The following is a 20,025-nucleotide window of genomic DNA, read 5'->3' as shown; positions in this document are numbered from 1 at the left end:
TTTCTTCCACAAATCCTGCTTCGAGGAGTTTTCCAACTTCTTCTCCAATGATGGTATATCGTTCGGTTTCGAATGCTCTTCGCTTTTACTTGACCGGCCAGTGGTCTGGGTCGACATTCAACCTATGAACCATTATCCTTGGATTAATTCTGGGCATATCCTGGTGTGACCAGGCGAACATGTCAGAATATCGTTAGAGTAGGTTCATCATCTCATCTCGCAACGCTGGCACTAGCGATGACCCGACCTGGATAGTGCGGCTCGGGTTGGATTCGTTAAGCGGGATTGGTACAAGGTCCTCCACAGGATGTCTTCTTTCGATAGAGTCCTCTCGGGGGTCGAGAGAAGTGATGGTCATCATTTGTTGTTTTCTCAACGCCAATGAGTAATATTATCGGGCTTCCTGTTGATCTCCTTTGACTAGCCTGGTGCCGTGGTTAGTAGAGAACTTTATCATAAGGTGGTATGTTAATACGACTACTCGAAAAGTGTTAAGGGAACGTCATCTAAGGATGACGTTGTAGACGGAGGGGCAGTCGACCACCATGAAGTCGATCATGGTCGTTGATTGGTTTTGTCTTTCTCCTGCCGTGACTGGAAGCTGGATGGATCCTTCCAAGGTGACTTTATCTCCCGCAAACCCAAGCAATGGGGTTTTGATAGGTCGGAGTCGGTACCTTTTGATCCCCATTTTGTCGAATGCTTTGGTGAAGAGGATGTCGGTCGAGCTGCCATGTCCACCAGAATTCGAAACACTTTGCGGTTTGCTATAGTCATAGTCATTACCAGTGTGTCGTCATGGGGGTGGTGGACACCTTGGGCATCCTCTTCTGTAAAGGCTAGATCGTAAGGTATCATTCTTTGTTCTTTTGGAGGTCCGCTAGTGAGCAGATCTGGTGTTCTAAGCCGCAGTAGCGGATACTTCGGGCATGGGCGCTTCGAGGTCTGTCTCGACGAGCCCGCTGAAGATAGTGCAAATTTCCCCAATGGCCTCGTTAAAGATAGGTTGCCCGTCTTTTAGGTCGGCTCATTCATCTCTTTTGGTGACATATTCTCTCAAGTGCCCGTTACGAATGAGAGCTTCAATTTCTTCTTTCAGATTGAAGAAGTCGTCAGTGAAATGGCCATGGTCACGATGGAAATGACAATATTTTCGCTTATTGGCGTCGGATTTCATCTTATTCGACCACTTTAAGATTCATTTGTCTCGAACTTCCATGAGGACCTTCTCGGGTGTTGTGTTAATAGGGGTGTATGAACTGAATTTCCTCTCAGGTCGTTTGCCTGAGAGTTGGCCTCTAGAAGGTTCGTCATCTTTCCTCCTCTTAATACTATTGGTCGAGGTCAGCTACTCCTTGGGCCGTTTCTCTTTGGCCGAGCTTTCCTTGTGCCGAGCTGCCCTCTGCAAGCTAGCGACTTCTTCGGCGTTGGAATATTTCTAAGCTCTGTTGAGCAGGGCAGCCATTGTTATAGGATGACTTTTGTCGAGTGAAAAAAGAAACCTTCATTCTCTTAGGCCTCCCATCATGACGGCCAGAGCAATTTCCTCAGAATGTGCATGTACTTATATTGTTTCTAAGTTGAAATGTTTCATGTAATTCTTGAGCAGATCGCCTTCTTTCTGAACGATATGGAGGACGTGGGAAGCCAGTTTAAGGCTTTCTTTTCCCTCGATAAAGTTGGTGATGAAGGTTTTGCTAAGCTGCATGAAAGAACTAATCGACTGCGACTTGAGTTGTCAGAACCACTTCCGAGCTGCTCCTGCCAGGGTTAGTGGATATGCCCGACACATGATAGCGATTGATGCGCCATGCAATTCCATCCAAGCCTTGAAAGACTCAAAGTGCTTGGCAAGGTCGGTGGTTCGGGAATATGGGGTAATCTGAGGCATACGAAACCTCGGTGGGAGCCACATGTGCATAAAGTCTGTAGTGAACGGGGGCTCGGTTTCTTCTAGTATTACCTCCACCTAGGTCAGCTTTCCTGGGGTCAGGATGTTCGATCAGTAGGCTTGCCGTATATTGCCAATCTGACCTCGCAGGTCTTTGAGCTTGGCTTCCCAAGGGTCGCTGCTTGCAGTTATGGTCTCCATGACTGCCTCAGGTGCCTTGTCACGCTTCTTTCTATCCAACTCGTGACGCAGATCGAAGGCTTCTAGTGTGCTAGTGCCAGATGCGTGAGAAGGGACCGGCTTTGATGTTCTGAGCTGCCGACTCTTACATGAGGTGGCAGGCACGTCGGACGGCTCGGGGAGCTCTCAAATCGTCGGTCATGTCACTGGCTTGTTCCCTTGTGTGGGGCGGGGTTATAGCTGTTCCAATAGTTGCTTCATATAATTCATGTTATCGTTTAACATCTCGACTTGTTGCTCGAGGGAGATAAGTCGTCCTCATTGACTCCGAGATCATGATGCCGGCCCCGCATGCACAGAATCAACCTACAGCTGGGAAGAGGAATCCCGATGGCTGGCGGACTGGTGCAGCAATATGAGATCGGGCGCAACAAAGGAGGCGGGAGCCTTCTTCTTCCCCTTTGCCATTGTCTAGATATAATGGGGTGAGAAAGGCTTTCAATGTCTTTTCCATAAACGGCGCCAAACTGTTGATGCAGAAATCTGGTTAATCCTCTTTAGACTCGTGTACCTGCACAAGGAACAAACAAGGAAAACCCTGGATAGAGCAGGGGACCCTCCAGTGGCTTAGTCAGAAAGGAATCTAGGTATATTTGAGTATTGAGAATTTAGGGGTAAAGATTGTGCGTACCTCTCGCCCTCGGAGGCTTACCCAGGTGGGAAGAGGCGGTGTCGTAGGTCGCACCAGTTCCTATTTAGTTGGACCTGATTATAGCAGGATTCAGATTCCTTGCGCGGCGAATCCTTCTAGATCCTTAGCTGGAATCTCGAGGTGAATCGCATAGGGGTCGGTTTCTGCGACCTTCGGCTGATGACGCCGACCTGATTGAGGTCAGGTCAGACCCCACAAGTCGGGTTCAACTAATGGAAGACACTACACATGAAACCCATCAAATTATCAAATTGATTAATACCTTTGCAACCCATCAAATTGATCAAATACACTGTGTATAATGATAATAGATGATCTCATGTCTCACATGCACAATTTATATACACCTGATCTGTCACGACTAGCTCCGACCAATAGGATACCACCACAAGTCAACACTTTCATATAGAAATAAGAAGAAGTTACTCAAGTAGAGTAGAAAGATATCATAAGGATTTGAAGGACACATTTGTCGGAAGCGTGTGTCATGACAAGAGAGCTATACCACTGGAGATATACACATGACCAAAACTTTAAAGGAGGTCATTCTTCTAATGACATATGGGAGCTAAGCATACCTAAAATAGCATGTATAGCACAACATATTACTAAGGTGGTAATGCACAACAACACATGGCTAAATATAATTGGCCACATGCATATAGAAACTTGTCTGCATTGTACTAAGAAGAGAAAGCCATTAAGAAATAGGAATATAAGCATATATGACAATGCTGGCCTCATCTTGAATTAAAAGCGTATTAGGCAAATGCCGCTCAATCAGCCCATCCATCCTGAAAGTTAAGGGACTATATGTAAGGCCATTGCCAATTCAAGTCTATAAAAGTAGCAAAGAAAGAAGAGTTCTAAGTCATTGCCAATCCAGACACATAAATCTCTTATTTAGTTCAACGTTGTCTATCGTAGCTTTTCATCCCACATGGTTGTCTCTCTTAGCTTAGCTTAGTCTAGTTTAACCTCTTCACTTGTGTTCGGTGCAATGTTGTAGTAAATCAGAATTGACTATCATAGCTTTAGTTTAGTTTTATCTACTTTTATCCAAGACATCGTTGCAGTAAGTCGGAATTACTTTAGTTTCTCGTCTACAACCTCATTGTTGGATCTTAAATCATTGAATCTTTACTTAGTGATTCCCTATGCCAAAACCTGTTGGCCAAACCATGACTATCTTACAACCTTCCAAGTCCAAACGACCTTCTTTTAACTTCTCAGGTTCAAAGGGCCGTCAACCATGTATGGTCGTTTCATCCGCTTGAATCGTCATTGGTAATTACCTTATATTTTATGTTTTCTTTAAGTGTTTTCTTTGTTAATAAATGCCACAAACTATCACTATGATGATAAAAAGTTTTTGCATCCAAGACAAAAAGAACTTGTTGAAGGATAAACCCTCCCATTTGCACATTAACTAATTCTTTGTCATTGGGCAGTTGAGTAGACGGTCAATCTTTTAAGATATGGTATTAATCGATTTATTTTTGTGCCAGTCACAAGGTGTTCTATTTGATTCCTGTCGCATATGACTTTATCACACTCAACACATACGTATAAGCACACACCCTATCGAATTCAGGCCACCCACTACACGTGGTCGAATTGAAGCTCAACACAATCTGAAAAATGGCCTGAGTTTTAGTACAATGGACGATAGTCAATGTGGCCACTACGACTCTAGGAGTCATAACAAAATTCATTGGGCCTTTAGCAACTGGATTTGGGTTTTGTCCAATGAACCCTGGTTATGTGATAAGGGATCTCCTCTGATGGGAGATTCCCATGTAAACTCTCATATTGAATATTTCAATCATTTGATCACACAGAGGCTATGTTGACTGTCCATATTCAAAAGTTAATGAGCGAAATTAGCAAAGGTCGAAATAATCTATTTAAGAGATATTCTTTGTTGTCCCATCATAATAAATGGCTTGGAACATTAGAATATAACATAGATTCAAAGGCCAAGCTCCCCAAGTATCTTATTGCAATACGTGGGAATCTAAGCTAGCAAAGCTACTGACAAGATGACAGTTGATGCCATTAATTTCCTTAGTTCAATTCATTTTGAAAGTCTCTCGAGTGATCTCAAGTGGACCCCACAAAACTCTTTCACAATCACCATGTACAAACATTCTATATCTAGAGTTGTTTCCTGATAGATTTTTTAGTATAAGAAACTACTCTCATGAGAACATGAAGAACCCTCCAAGATGGTTGCAAGACATTCAATCTGCCCCCCTGGGGTGAAAAAGAATAATCAGTCAGATTCAAAATTCAAGTGGGCCATGGCCAAAGGAAATAAAGTGGAGGGGAATGCCCACTCTAAATTTTCACCAGGCCCCACCTAGGTTAACCTAATTTTTTGTTTGACTCTTCATCCAAGCCAAATGAAGGGTCCATATAGTCTGGATTACATACACACATCACAAGGGATGAGTTAATGTTTTCATAGGTTCTCATGAAAACCTGTTTCTAGAGAAAATTTTTCGTTTTGTCCATTTGTAATGTTGGAGCTCTCTCTAGGTGGACTACCATACGCATGGGCGAACAACAAGCAAGCAGTGAAATGAGTTATGCATCTAAAAAAGTAGACCCGCACATGAATATTTAAGTTGTTCATCAATCATTTTTCAAGGAAAATCTGCTTTAGTCCATAAATCAGGTTGTCCACTCTTCAAATCTACCACACATGCAGAAAAGTAGGGACGGCATAGACAAGGGCTGTGAACCAATGATCATTTTCTCCTGATCACTCTGGGGAGATGTTCTCCCACGTGCAATATTTTAATTGTAAAATAAAAGAAGAGAAAAACTTTGATACTCTGGCACATTACAATGGATGATATGCATGTGCTTAGAAATTAAAAATGGCATACAATTAATTGAAATTAGATTATCCAAATGAGTTTATCCAATAGACAGTCCTTTTTCAACCAACAATTGTCCGCAGATGAGCAGTTACATTACCTCCTCATTAGCCTCAATACCAAAAATCAGGCTGATTCAGGACTCATGTGGGCCACCATATAAAATTATATCTAAAAACCTCTAAATTCATGTGGTATGGCCCACTCGAGTTTTGGGACACTGATTTTTGGTCAATTCTTTCATCCCCATGAGGCACATAGGATGAATGGATTAGATGGCTTATGAACACCACAGTGTGCCCTGCACAAAACTAATGGTGACATTCCATCCCAAGTTTTTTCAGAGGGTGTGGCCTGTATGAGTTTTGGATGGTCATGATATTTAGTTTCCAACGTTAAAATTAGGCAGTGTACCTGATGGATGGGGTGGATTTCATAAATATTCTATCCACATGGCTATCAGCGTGTGAGTACTCAACCCCCATAAGGAACCCCTCCGTGGACCGATGTTCTCATACTGACAGCCGTCCACCCATAGCAGAATGATTTAGGTGCCTAGATTCTCCTAAAGAGGAGATTTTTAAAACATGGTCCATCTACTATGGAATACAATAGACCCATGGTCTGGATCATTAGATACATGGGCCACGTATATCGTATATTTCCTCGAGGCACAAGACAGGATGGGCTGGCACGACATACGTCGCTGTAGATTTGAATAGAGACTGTAATCCTCCACGGCACCTGTTTCACGAAGTACGTAAAACACCCAGGTCTGCATGGCCCACTATGTTATATATATATATATATATATGATGAATCCGGTCCAACTCGTTACATAGGTTTGATGAAACATTCACCCCATGGTCCGGTCGAAGTTGTCATGTATTAAAGCTTTTTCAAGTAATTTCTACCATGGTAAGCTATGTTGGGCACAACCGTGATGTTTATGGAAAATCCATTCCATCCATTCATTTTGGAAGATAATTTCAAGACATTAAAAAAAATAAAAATTGGATAGATTTAAAACTCAGATAGACCACACGAATAAAAATAGTGGAAATGAATTGCCTACCATTCAAGCTTTTATAGGCTCCAGTATGATGTTTATATACAATCCAAATTTATCCGTAAAGTGGTCCAAATGCTCACAAACTCCTTATCATAGGATGGACTGAAATAATAAAAAATATTGGCTTAATCCAAAGCTTCTGCAGCCCCTTAAATGTTTCAACCGTGGGCGTATGATCTCCATTGTACGATCTCGATTGTGTTATCTGTTGTGCGGCTTACTTAAGCTTTGGATATACCTTATTTTTAGACTTATGTCATGAAATGACATTGGACAAAACATGTGAGCGGTATGAATTTCTCATGAACACCATAGTGAGCCTCACATTGTTTTTCCCATCCGAGTCTCTCTTGTCAGCTGGCTCAACGCAAAAGTGTTGCTTTTAACTGGTACTCTAGCGTTGCATTTGGTGGCCGGCATTTGACAATTCTCGGCCTATTCAAAAAAAAAAGAAAAACTCATCCAAAAATCATTTAAAAATATAGGGGGAGTTGATCAGGTACTACCCCTGCCTGTCCCAGTCTCGGAACAAGCTGGGGATATGAAGGGCCCAGCTTTATGTATGGTTTTATCCGCAACGTCCATCCGTTTTTCCATACTATTTTTGGGTATAATTCTAAAAACGATGGAGATACAAGACTCAAGTGGTGAAGCAGCAATGATAATTTTGTGCACCATAAACATTCCTATGGCCTATATTGATGTTTATTTTCTATCCAACCTGTTCATGAGGTCCCATATACCTGATGAAGGCAAAACACAAATACAAGCTTAATCCAAAACTTCCGCTAGTCTTTTAACGGTGAGTGTTTAATCCCCATTTTGTGGTCTAATTAAGCTTGAACATACCTTATTTTTTGGATTATATAATAAAATGATGTGTCTGGATAAAAATATACATAACGGTGGGCTCCTCATAGCACAGGCTGTTCTGAGCTCCGAGCATGCAGGGGTAGTAACGAATCGGCGCACTATCCACTAGACATTCAGACATTCAAGAGAGCGGATTCGGTGTGGTGCTCGCAGACCTAGGATAGTCTTGCTCTTACTTCAGGGCCTTACTTTATGCATGTATTTTATATCCATACCGTCCATCCATATGAAGATAATTTTATAGCATGAGCCTAAAATTGAAGTAGATCTAACTCTCAGATCGACTGTACCATAGGAAAGAATGATGATTGACCGTTAACAACTTCTAAGGGGAGAGAAGTTTTGGAACAAGCTAATATTTTCTTTTTTCCTTTCATCCAGGTTTATGCGACCTTATTAACAAGTTATATAGAAAATAAATATTACCAAAATATCACGGTGGGCCGAAGGAAGTTTTTAATGGTGAGATGTTCAATCATCACTGATTCCTATAGTATTACTTACCTGAGATTTGGATATGATTCATTTTTTTTTTATTATGCAAAAAATAATCTAGAAAAGCGGATGGACAGAGTGGATGTAGAATACATGCATCAGGGTGGGCCTACATTAAGGGATGCACTATCTTGCATCTTGCGGTAGGGCCACCCGCACCGTCTTGCGGTAGCCTAATGCACGTGAGATTTCGGTTGTGCCAACACCTACTCATTAGTCTTAATACCAAAAATCAGGCTGATTCGGGACTGATGTGGGCCACCATATAAAATTATATTTAAAAACTTCTAAATTCATGTGGTAGGGCCCACTTGAGTTTTGGGACACTGATTTTTTATATTTATTTTTTTTTGTCAATTCTTTCATCCCCATTAGGCATTAGGCACCTGGGATGAATGTATTAGATAGTGTGCCCTGCACAAAACTAATGGTGACATCCCATCCTAAGTTTTTCATAGGGTTTGGCCTGTCTGAGTTTTGGATGGCCATGATAATTCGATTTCAAGGTTACAATTAGGCAGTGTAATGGACAGGGTGGATTTCAACAACCATACCTTGAGAAACCCCTTGTTTGACTGCAGGATGATTTACGTGCCTAGATTCTCTTAAAGAAAATATTTTTAAAACATAGTCCATCTACCATGAAATACAATAGACCCATGGTCTGGATCAGATACTTCGTTCATCTACCATGAAATACAATAGACCCATGATCGATCAGATACCTGGGCCGAGGACCTTACAGTTGTAAATATTCGTTTTCCGAAGCGCTTCGGAAGCTCGTCGAAGGCAAAGAAGTTAAAAAGTTGAAAGTTATGTGCTGCCCCGGCCTTACCCAAGACAGTACGCACCTGATCGTGGAGCCCATTTTGATGTATATATTATAAATCTACGCCGTCCATCCATTTTTTCAGATCATTTTACAGCATTAACCAAAAAATGAAGCATATCCAAATATCAGGTGGACCATAATATAAGAAAAAGTGGCTTTTGAACATCTCTCCATTTAAAACTTCCTAGAGCCCAAAGAAATGTTTTGGCAATGTTTATTTGCTATTTAAAATGTCTATAATGTCACATAAGGCTGGATGTAAGCTAAAAAAAGAAATATCCGATTGATCCAAAACTTCTTTGGTCCTTTATAAGTTATTAATGGTCAATCATCACAATTTCCTATGGTATGGTCCACCTGAAATTTATATCTGCTTCAATTTTTGGCTCATGCCGTAAAATTATATGAAAATACGGATGAACGGTATGGATTTTGAATTCATATATCAAGTAGAGCCTACAGTAAGCGAAACACTGTATTGGGTGGGGTCGGGGATGCAGGAAATCATCTTTCATGGGGTGCTGGTATTGACAACAGCTAAAGGTGGCCTTGGAGCATCAACCAAAAAATGAAACCCCTACGAATAAACACGGGAGGGAATTGGAGCATCAACCAAAAAATAAACTGCCTACGAATAAACATTGGGAGGGAATTGGAGCATCACTCCGCCTAGCACCCTCATCAGCACCTCTACCACACCTCTCTCTCATTCATTTTCCATATTGCCTTGCCCAAGTCTATCTAAAGCCCACATGGCTCCCGGCTTCCCCTATGTGACTTTATTCTCAACTTTATACATGACCTTAAACGCTGTAGTTGCTGTGATCCGTGCCCATGGCGACATAACGGAAGTCGCTCCTATTCTCCCTAACTGCGTAATCGTCATCTTGTTGATTTTTTTCATACACGCTTATAATCGATTGCCAGGGGGATTGGAGAGGGAGAGACTGAAGATTCCCATTTGGACTCTCTTGACGGTTCTCCATGTTCTACTTGCTTATCGGGTTTCGACCATCCTATCACTGGTCTGGAATTTGTTGGTTTGGATCTTGGTAGGGTTCATCAGCCTAATTAGTTACTACTACTTCTTTATCCACCCCTATCAGGGCTACCGTAGTGATACCGTTATATGAACGAGTTTGGCATGAACCAGTCTTCACATGAGGAGGAGGTCAAGCGGCTACGTTACAGACCTCTCAAAACCAGTCAAATTGCAATGCAGTTACCCTTGCTCGGATCCATTTCTTTGGACATTTTAGTCACTGTCTTCTGTCTATTTTGGTGTTAAATGAATTCTATGGTTAGAAGAGAATTTTACAGGAAAGCACATAGTTATATAGAATTTAGATTATGATACCTTTTTCAAAATGGTCTTCAAGAAGCCATCTTATCAATCCTACGTAACTGTCGTTAGAGTACAGAACAGGGGGCGAGGTTGCCGCTTGGAAATGAGTCAGGTGGCTTTGGTGGGCCCTCTGTGATGTTTACGATAAATCGACCCTGCTTAGTGTATCATCCCCTGTTAGGCCCTGATCCCAAAACTCAGATACATCCATGATTTGGGTGGACCACACAATTGGAAATAGTGTATAGGGTAATGGTCACCCTCTAAACTGTTTCGCTTCGAGTGGTCCATATGAATCACGGATGGGCCTGATTTTTGAGTCTGAGGCCTAAATTTTTTTGTGTCATTTAATGATTAAAGTGAATTTCATATAACATCACAGTGGGCCTTGTAAAAATCAAGGATGGGCATCTCTTTCCCAACTATTTCTGTTAGCGTGGCCCACTTGAATCACATTTATGCTTGATTCTTTTTTATACCTCGTACTAATGTAGAATTACACATCTATTAGTTGGAATGGATCCCGAATACAGGCCTGTATATATAAAAATCAAGTGCATGAGTCCCATGAAATTCCCTTTCGTTTAATATATCGGCCGATATATCAATCATTTTGGAACAGTTGGATCAGGGATTTTCATGGGGTTCTCAGGACTTACCTGGATAATTGGTGCGCAGGTGAGCATTTCAATAATATATATTTAATTGATTGAGTCATTTATCTCTTCTTACAACGGTAACCAACCGTGTCATAGCAGCGTTCTACTGCGACCTAGCGGCTCATCAGCCGTATCGTGACGGAGCTCCGAACACACCTCAGCGGCCTTTAATGGGTCGAATTAGGGTTTTCTTCTCTGGTGAATTTATACGCTTGGATAGGGGATTAGGGTTTTATTTATGCTCAAGGGATTAGAATTAGGGCCATGAAATCCGATTACGGGTTGTTTATTTATTTATTTATTTTACATGCTCAAGGGATTGGAATTAGGGGCATGGAATTCGATTTTGGGTTTTTTTCTTAAAAATATTTTTTTCACTTTTTACGATCAAGGGTTTGAAATTAGGGCCATGAAATTCGATTTTTTGGGTTTTTTTTTTTTTCACTTTATATGTTCAAGGGTTGGGAATTAGGGCAATGAAATTCGATTTGGGTCTTTTTTTTTTCTTCATTGTATAATCCCGAGGAGCCATGAAATTCGATTTTATATGCTCCCGCCATTCCTTTGTTTTCCAGGAAGCTAAGAAAATATTATGTGATTGGCACTGCTAGTTGGGCTGGATTGTTTTTAGAGTGATGAGCCAAACTAGCTGATGGTCAGAAATATGAATTTCTAGCCCACCACACAAAAGAGACAGAATGGGAAGATGTCCCAAGCAGCTTCCAGGTGCTGGGAAACGGATGCCTCAAAATCCATTCCCCACCTGCTGGCCAATTAGAGTTTATTGCCCAAAATCCTATCTGATTGGACTGTGGAGCCTGCAAATCTAAACTGTTTATACATTGAGTCCCAACTTTTGTGATAGAAACACAACAAATAAAATTTTGTAAGTACGATTATTTGAACCATTTGAAATTTTATTCATGAAAAAGAGGAATGTACATCCAAATGTTGAGGTTGGAAGACAAAAGGTGCCCACCCACCACAAAGCTGACTAACATCATACATCTGTGCAACTTTCAGTTGCTCATCCATAGATACCACTCAATGAAAACAGCAAAATCTGCTGCTGCTGCATGTCGAGATCCCCAACAATAACAAAGTTCAGATAACCAGCAGGTGAACCCCAAAGAGGGCTTGATTTTTTAATCCCATCAACTGTCATGAAGCACCCAAACTAGTTAGTAGAGCTAGCTCAATCAGCACAACCAAACTTGCATTTACAACTACCACACCTGGCTGCCACCCAGAAAGAATTTTTATTCATTTAGCTTCAGATCAGTATCCCATCACAGACTCAACAAAATCCCGTAAAAAAAGCTGTGACTACTGGTCTAGTAGCAATCTTCAAGAAATGCAACAACGACAGGTGATAGAAGAAAAATCTTCAATAAGATCCTTCGTGGCACAGTTGCTGCAATCAACTCCTAGACATCCATGCTCGTCAATCTCCACCCACCAAAAAATTCAGCAACTGTAGCAGAGAACACTTGAAAACTGCTAGCAGAAACGCTCACTCTGCACCATGAACCTAAAAGTATTGACCTCAAAGAGGATAACGGCTGTTACTTGTTGCAAAGCTGAAATGATGTCACCTGCAAACCAAAAGAGCTGATCTGCAGCACTGTTGCGGCTTCTTCCCCTTTCCTGGAAGGCAAAGGAATGGTGGGAGCACATAAAATCGAATTTTATTGTGCTAATTTCAATCCTTTTGAGCATATAAAGCAAGAGGAAAAAACCCAAAGCGAATTTCATGGCCCTAATTTCAAACCCTTGAATATGTGAAGTGAAAAAATAAAAACCTCAAAATCGAATTTCATGACCCTAATTCCAATCCCTTGAGCATAAATAAAATCCTAATCCCCAATCTAAGCATATAAATTGCATGATACAAAAAAATAAACTTCACCAGAGAAGAGAACCTTAATCCGATCAATTAATAGCCATTGATGTGTGGTCGGGATAGATTTGAGATGAGAGGGAGAGTCTTTTCTTTGGAAATTGCAAACAATGTTAAATGCCTGACAGAGGAAGTGGCATTAAATGCCTTGTGGGCCCGCTCTGACATGCCTCGCTGGACCAACAGGGAGCATAGGGTCCCATTGAGGTTGGTGGATCCCTGGATATGATGAAGTTGCGCCCAGTGGTACCGGGCAGATGTGTGGCCACTTGATGCGCACAGAATCCAACCCATCCATCGGATGTGTCATCCTAAAATATCCACAATGACCCAAAACTAGGCTGATCCAAAACCCAAGCGGTCCTCAACGTAGGGAAAAAGCTAGGGTGGATGCCCTCCCTTTATTTGCACGGGGGCACCGTGTTGTGCACGTGAAAACGAGGCGGTGAGGACCTTCATTCGGCCTAGATGAAGGTTCGGGAAAAAATAAGGTTGTTTTGCAACTCAAGTGGGCCCCAGTGACAATCAAGGGTGGGTGTCCCACCCAACCTTGTTCACCATTCTCTGGTTTGGGCTTGTTGTGCTATTGAGCTGAGTCATCTGATGGACTGGTTGGTGGATGTAATATATGCATCACGTGGTCACCGTTATGCCCACTGTTACCGCAACAGTACACCTTGAATAGAAGACGCCCAAATGAGACTAGCCACAGAAAAAATAGCCTAAGAGGCTTTGACACAAGCCTCCCAACTCGAAATAAACCACTTAGCAAAAGCCTCTCAACTTAAAATAAACCAATTAGCACAAGCCTCACAACTCGAAATAAACCACTTAGCTTTCCTAATGGTCTCCTTTACATCAACCCTTTCGTTGTGAAAACAACACTTGTTTCTAACACCCCAAATAACCCAGAGCACCGCCATTAAAGTCAGCCTCCACATGGTTTTTCCGGCCTTACCCACTCCACTCCCATGCCAAGCCCACCAAGAATCTTGATTTTGGGGTTGAACGAGCTACTTTAGCCAACCAACCCTGCTACACCGGGTTGCACAGCCCGAAATTGTAAAAAAATCCCTGGATCGACGGTCGTTTCCCGGTTTTAATTTTGTTTTTACTATAAATAGTAAGTTTTAGTTTTATTATAACCCTTCATCCGTTGGGCTTTAGGAGTTGTGCCCAACGTGAAAAGAGCTTAGAATAATTAGGAGAACGGTTTGGTGAAGCCAAATAGGACACTTACTATTTTTGGCCGAAAACCATAGTACTCAAACTCCCTATAAACCGCAACGGGACAACTTGAATAGAAGACGCCCAAATGAGACTAGCCACAAACAAAAAATAGCCTGGGTGGCTTTGACACAAGCCTCCCAACTCGAAATAAACCACTTAGCAAAAGCCTCTCAACTTAAAATAAACCAATTAGCACAAGCCTCACAACTCGAAATAAACCACTTAGCTTTCCTAATGGTCTCCTTTACATCAACCCTTTCGTTGTGAAAACAACACTTGTTTCTAACACCCCAAATAACCCAGAGCACCGCCATTAAAGTCAGCCTCCACATGGTTTTTCCGGCCTTACCCACTCCACTCCCATGCCAAGCCCACCAAGAATCTTCTATGGGCCTTAGCGTAGCCCAAGCAGTATGGAGCTCTCCCAAAAAATGATCCCACACTTTCCTTACGAATGAACAATGAAGGAAGAGGTGATCGATGGATTCTGCATCGTTCATACACATCAATCAAATGTTGGGAAGCACTAGCAATCTCCTCTGAAGGTTATCAATGGTAAGAACCTTCTTCTGGCTTATAAGCCAAACAAAAGTCGCCAATCTGGAAGGGGCTCCATAGAACCACTACTGATAAGGATGACACGTAGAAGAAGAGCGAGGTGACAAAGAAATCAACCCATGTAGCAATCGGATAGAGAATTTACTGGAACTATGCGCTGACCATAACAACAAATCTCTCTCATTATATGATGGGTCGATATCTTTGAGATGATTCAACAACTCGGTAAGTTCAAGAATTTCTTCATCCGTCAAATTTCTTCGGCAAGGAGGATTCCAAAGTACTTGTCAGTCACTAACGGAAAAGCAATCTGCCATCAATATAAAACAATCTGGAGCAAGACAAGCAATTCTAGGGAATAAATCCTGGAGCGTTGTACTCCCGCACCTAATATCAACCCAAAACTAATTGCGACTACCATTGTAGAGCGTAAACACTATTTCTCTAGGAACCAGATGTTCTGTTGTTGCAACTGCCTCCCAAATACTTAGAGCTCTATAAAGAGAGGGTGTCTTCACGAACCTAATGCAGGACCAATGCATGAACCAAATATTATATGAGATCAAGCAACAAAATTAAGTTAATTAACAAAAGAACATAAAACTTTCCATTATCATCACTGATACCAAGTAAACTATAAGAACATCATGCATAATCCTAGCCTAGGTTACTAACATCATAGTACAAGATCATTAAATAAAAGAAACTATGGTCTAATAGATGTAGGGACATCCAATTAACATAGGGTAAAAGCTTCTTTTTTTTTTAGTAGAAGAGCTAATACACCATAGGGTGAAATTAGGGTTAAAGAGATTGAGAAATCTAGGAATAAATTGGGTGAATTGGTTAAAGGGATTGATGGATTTGGGTATTGGAAGATGAGAATTAAGGTTTGGATGAAGGGACGTTAGGGATTTTGGGGAAAAGATAAGAGGGTTTGATTTAAGGGTGATGGGAAACCAAAAGGGTCAAGGTGTGGCCGTACGGTCACATGTGTGGCTAGGTTGGGTGGTTTTAGGTCTTTTAGAGTTTGGATTGTTGATGGGTATGTGAATGTAAGGTTTAGAAGAAGATGAAGATTTGTGATGGGAGAATTGAAGAAATTTGAAGAAAATACATTAATGGATAATGAAAGGGTGATGTTGTGGGGATAGATGGAGACCTTGCACCTCCGTTGATGAAGATTAGCCTCATACCTTCTAAATCACATTGAATTATCTTCAAATCTCATGAAGATGGAAGAAGAAAAAGAAGACGAGCAAAAGCCTCTTTTCTTTTACTTCACAAAACCCTTTAAATCACAAAACCTAATGAGGGAGAGAGTCACACGCCCACCCTCTTTTTATAGCTTCACCAAGTTTCACTAATTACAAACAAGACCGTCTTATGAAATTTTAATAAAATGGCCCTAGTCTAAATAGATCTACTAAATCACTCATAAAGGTGTCTAAACATAAAATAATCAAAACTAAATCCTAAAAGATGATAAAATCTAAAAAACTGATGTGATCAATCCACGATCAATGGCCCGATCATGTGATCTATGCGATCCAACGGCCCCATCATCACGTCCCTCCATTCCAACAGTCTAGATCACTCCATATAGCAACCCATGTGCATCTTCCCAGCGTGGGGTCTTCCAGATTGCTCACACATGTACATGTGGTCTTCAACACGATCACGGGTAGTCGCCTAGCCACAAGGAAATCGGTGCAGCCCGCCTCTTCCTATGATACGTACACAAAGGTGTATGTGAAGTGATGTCTTCATCAGAACCACTCTCCCCCCTGTATACCAAACTTATCGGCTATGAACTCCCTCCACAATCTTCCAAGTTCATAATCGAATCTCCGAATCCACTTACCAAGGAGGGCAAGATTCATATCACCCAACCTTCTAAGACCAGCTCCCCCCACCTCCAATGGCTTGCAAGCCTCTTCCCATTTAAGAAGATGAAATTTCCTATTTTTCTTGGCACCTTTCCAGAAAATTATATTCTTAGCTTCTCTAGTATATCCAACACCGACTTGGGGCACTTAAAGAGAGACATAAAGTAAACCCGTATATTAGAAAAAGCCACCTTAATGAGAGTTAAACGACCACCAAAGGACAAATACCTACATTTCTATCTTGCTAGCCTTCTTTCAATCCTTTCGATCACGTTATACCATAAGTGTATTGCTAGCTTCCCAATGCGAAGAGGGAGGCCCAAGTATGTGGAGGGGAAAGACCCCGCCTGTGGGATGTAGGGGCACACTCAGGGTGGGCGGGGCCCACGGGGGATGTCTCGTGTTCGAGACTCCTCACCAGGGGTGATTAATGTGCATTTCACACCGGGCTCGAGCGGGGTAGCTTGTGGGATGCAGGGACACACTCAAGGTGGGCGGCCTGTGTGAGGCGGTACCCATGTGATTTGGGGCCCACGAGGGGGGTAAGGACAAATACCTACATTTCTATCTTGCTAGCCTTCTTTCAATCCTTTCGATCACGTTATACCATAAGTGTATTGCTAGCTTCCCGATGCAAAGAGGGAGGCCCATGTACATGGAGGGAAAGAACCCACTTCACACTAAAAAATGCTTGCCAACTGACCCAAATCATTCCCACTAACATGAATACCCAACATTTTCAATTTAGCAACATTAATTTTTAGACCTGATATTGCCTCAAAACAAACCATTATTTTCCGAAGGTTATCCACTGAAGTCACCTCCCCATGACTGATCATAATTAGTTGTTACGATCCCAAGGGTTTAGTAGCCTAACTTGATGTGTTCCATCAGTCCTTGTTCTTTTGGCATATTGGTTGCGTTTTCAATAATTGGTATGTAAGCCAACACTACGTCTTGTGTTCAAGTTATGGAAGAAGCAACCCGTGAAAGGGCAAGTTGGACCAAAGTGAAAGCCACCGCAACATGGAGAGGGCTACCTAGACAACTAGAGTACAACTGGCATGAGTGGAGACGGCTACATAGATAACCAAAATGTTACGATCCCAAGGGCATGGGCTACCTGGAAAAGAGGCTAGAGTGAATGCTGCCATAGAGTGGGCTGCCACGGATTTCGGCTGTGGAGCGTGGTGGAACGTTACGATCCCAATGGTTTAAAGAGCATAGCTTGGCGCGCTCCATCAGTCCTAGGACTTTTGGCATACTACTTAGGTTCTTAACATTGGTTTCTCAGATTGTCTCGTCATGTGTACATGCATGGGTGAACATTATTCAATTTTTGCTAGATTCACCACACATTGGCTCCCTCTGCATGCTGCCTCATTAGTAATCCTTGTACCTGAAAAGTACTGCACATCTGATGCTAAAAGACATTCATGACTTCTCTACAATGCATCTATATGTGGCTCATCCGTGCTCAAATTTAAACACTTAAAAAGGTCTTTCTACTTTTTGAGCCTTGTTATAAAGATACGTGTTAAGCTATCACAGAAACTTTACCGATATAAATTGTTTTGTTTGCTGCATGCAATGGGCCATATTCTACCCATGATTCCTGTTTTGTCAATGTAAGTTTGTTCTTCTTTCATCACTTATGTTTTACCCACTTATATGCTAGTTTCACCATTTTTGTTCTCGTGTTTCCCACCTTCCCTAGAATGCAAATGCTACTTGTTTGGGATTTGGGAGAAACTTGGAGGACTCGTGCTTTTGAAATGAAAGGTTTCATTCTACTTATTTATGTTCTGTGGCAATCCACTTAGAAGGACATCTCATTTTCTAAATATATACTGGCGCCTCAAAACACATCAACATCACTATCAGGACAAAACCTTAAATACATTTCTTCTTATTTTTTTCTGTTGTATAATTTCAATGTATTTATATTACATATTATATATTTTTTTTCCATGTATGTATATTCATATGATAACATTTTTTCCAATACCAGATAACTGTGATTTTTTTTTTTTGCAAGTATTATTAAGAGATGCGAAATGGAGCAAGAAATAAAAATACAGAATGCTAACCCTCCCTAGCAAGATTACCCACCACCTACAACATCAGTAGCTCCTCTACTGACATGGACAAACGAAATGTTTATACTAGAAGCAATTCACAAATTTCATAAAACAAAAGAAAACTTCCAGGCTTAGATGCTTTTTGGAAGCCCACCCAGTGACAATTGAAGGATCCCCATCCAAAATAGAAGGGCTGGGGAAATTTTGATGAAAATATTAGGCCTTCTGATGCAGCACAATTGAAGGAATTAACTAGAAGAATATCTGTACCATCTGATGATTAAACACTGCTGGATTGTGAGACAAGTTTGATAACTTCTTCACTTTCAGCAGAAAATAAAATGAAGCAAAAGGGTAAGTGATAAATAGTGGAAGCAAGCCACCAAGCCTGAGTAACATGAAAAGGATCTAGAGGCATCACAACACTGCATTCTCGAAGAACCTCTCTCCTAGGCTAGAATCCTTAACTAAAAATATGACATTTCATTCAATCAATATTCAGAGTATTCATGCATTCATTGTTCAAACATATGACCCAGTGCAGATGATGCAGCACAACCAGCAAATGGCTGCATGGATCTGGTTTCACCTTGATAGAATCCACACACAAATCCTTAACTAAAAATTTGACATTCATTCAATCAATATTCAGGGTATTCATGCATTCATTGTTCAAACATATGACCCAGTGTTGATGATGCAGCACAACCACCAAATGGCTGCATGAATCTAGTTTAACGTTGATAGAATCCACACACATCTCCAAGGGAGACTACAACAGTACAACCTCTGCCCCCTCCAACGAATGATGCTAGGGTCCACCACTAAATGGCCCAAACTTAGAAAGACGGTTTAATGCCTTGAACTAACCTCCCCAACCCTCTCTCCCATCCCCAACGCTCTAATGCTCTAGGAATATGGACATGACTACAGCTATCTCATTCCACCCTCTTATCCTTACCATGTCTTCACCCTTGATACTGTTAAAAGCATTTTGACTTCAAATCCAACAAATTACATGCTTTATTGCTTTGCCTTGAACCCATACCAAAACCACATGGTTTATCCTGAAAGTTCCTCCTGTTTCTTTCTTTTTGTCATTGGAGCTTCTGAAGGATGCAACTGCTAATAGGGAAGGTTCAACAATAGCACACATTGTACAATGAACCAATAGATTCTAGATCCTTCCAGATACTGCCAATACAAAGTTAGGATGAAGCACCAAACTGAGAAGGCTACTGAGTAGTGGATGAGCAAATGATGGACATTCACCTCCACAATCATTCACATGATAGATCCATTAGGATGTGTACCTTCCTGTCTTCCATAAATATTTTTGGATCTGTTCATTTCCAATTGACTTCTCCTTCAATTTTATTATTTTTATCAGACCCAACTGTCCCAAATTGACCCGATTAAAAAT

At 41.4% G+C, this 20,025-nt stretch overlaps 1 long non-coding RNA gene across 1 annotated transcript; it reads left to right on the top strand.

The window, feature by feature from the left end:
* The first annotated feature begins 10,912 nt into the window (after positions 1–10,912).
* LOC131236866 (uncharacterized) lies at positions 10,913–11,310 on the top strand. Its single transcript, XR_009166927.1, has 2 exons — positions 10,913–10,963; positions 11,044–11,310. It is a non-coding gene; the product is annotated as an uncharacterized LOC131236866 (long non-coding RNA).
* Positions 11,311–20,025: the final 8,715 nt, after the last annotated feature.

Source organism: Magnolia sinica, chromosome 2 (assembly GCF_029962835.1).
Source record: "Magnolia sinica isolate HGM2019 chromosome 2, MsV1, whole genome shotgun sequence".
NCBI classification, from domain to species: Eukaryota; Viridiplantae; Streptophyta; class Magnoliopsida; order Magnoliales; family Magnoliaceae; genus Magnolia; species Magnolia sinica.
This window is presented reverse-complemented; position numbering and strand designations above follow the sequence as displayed.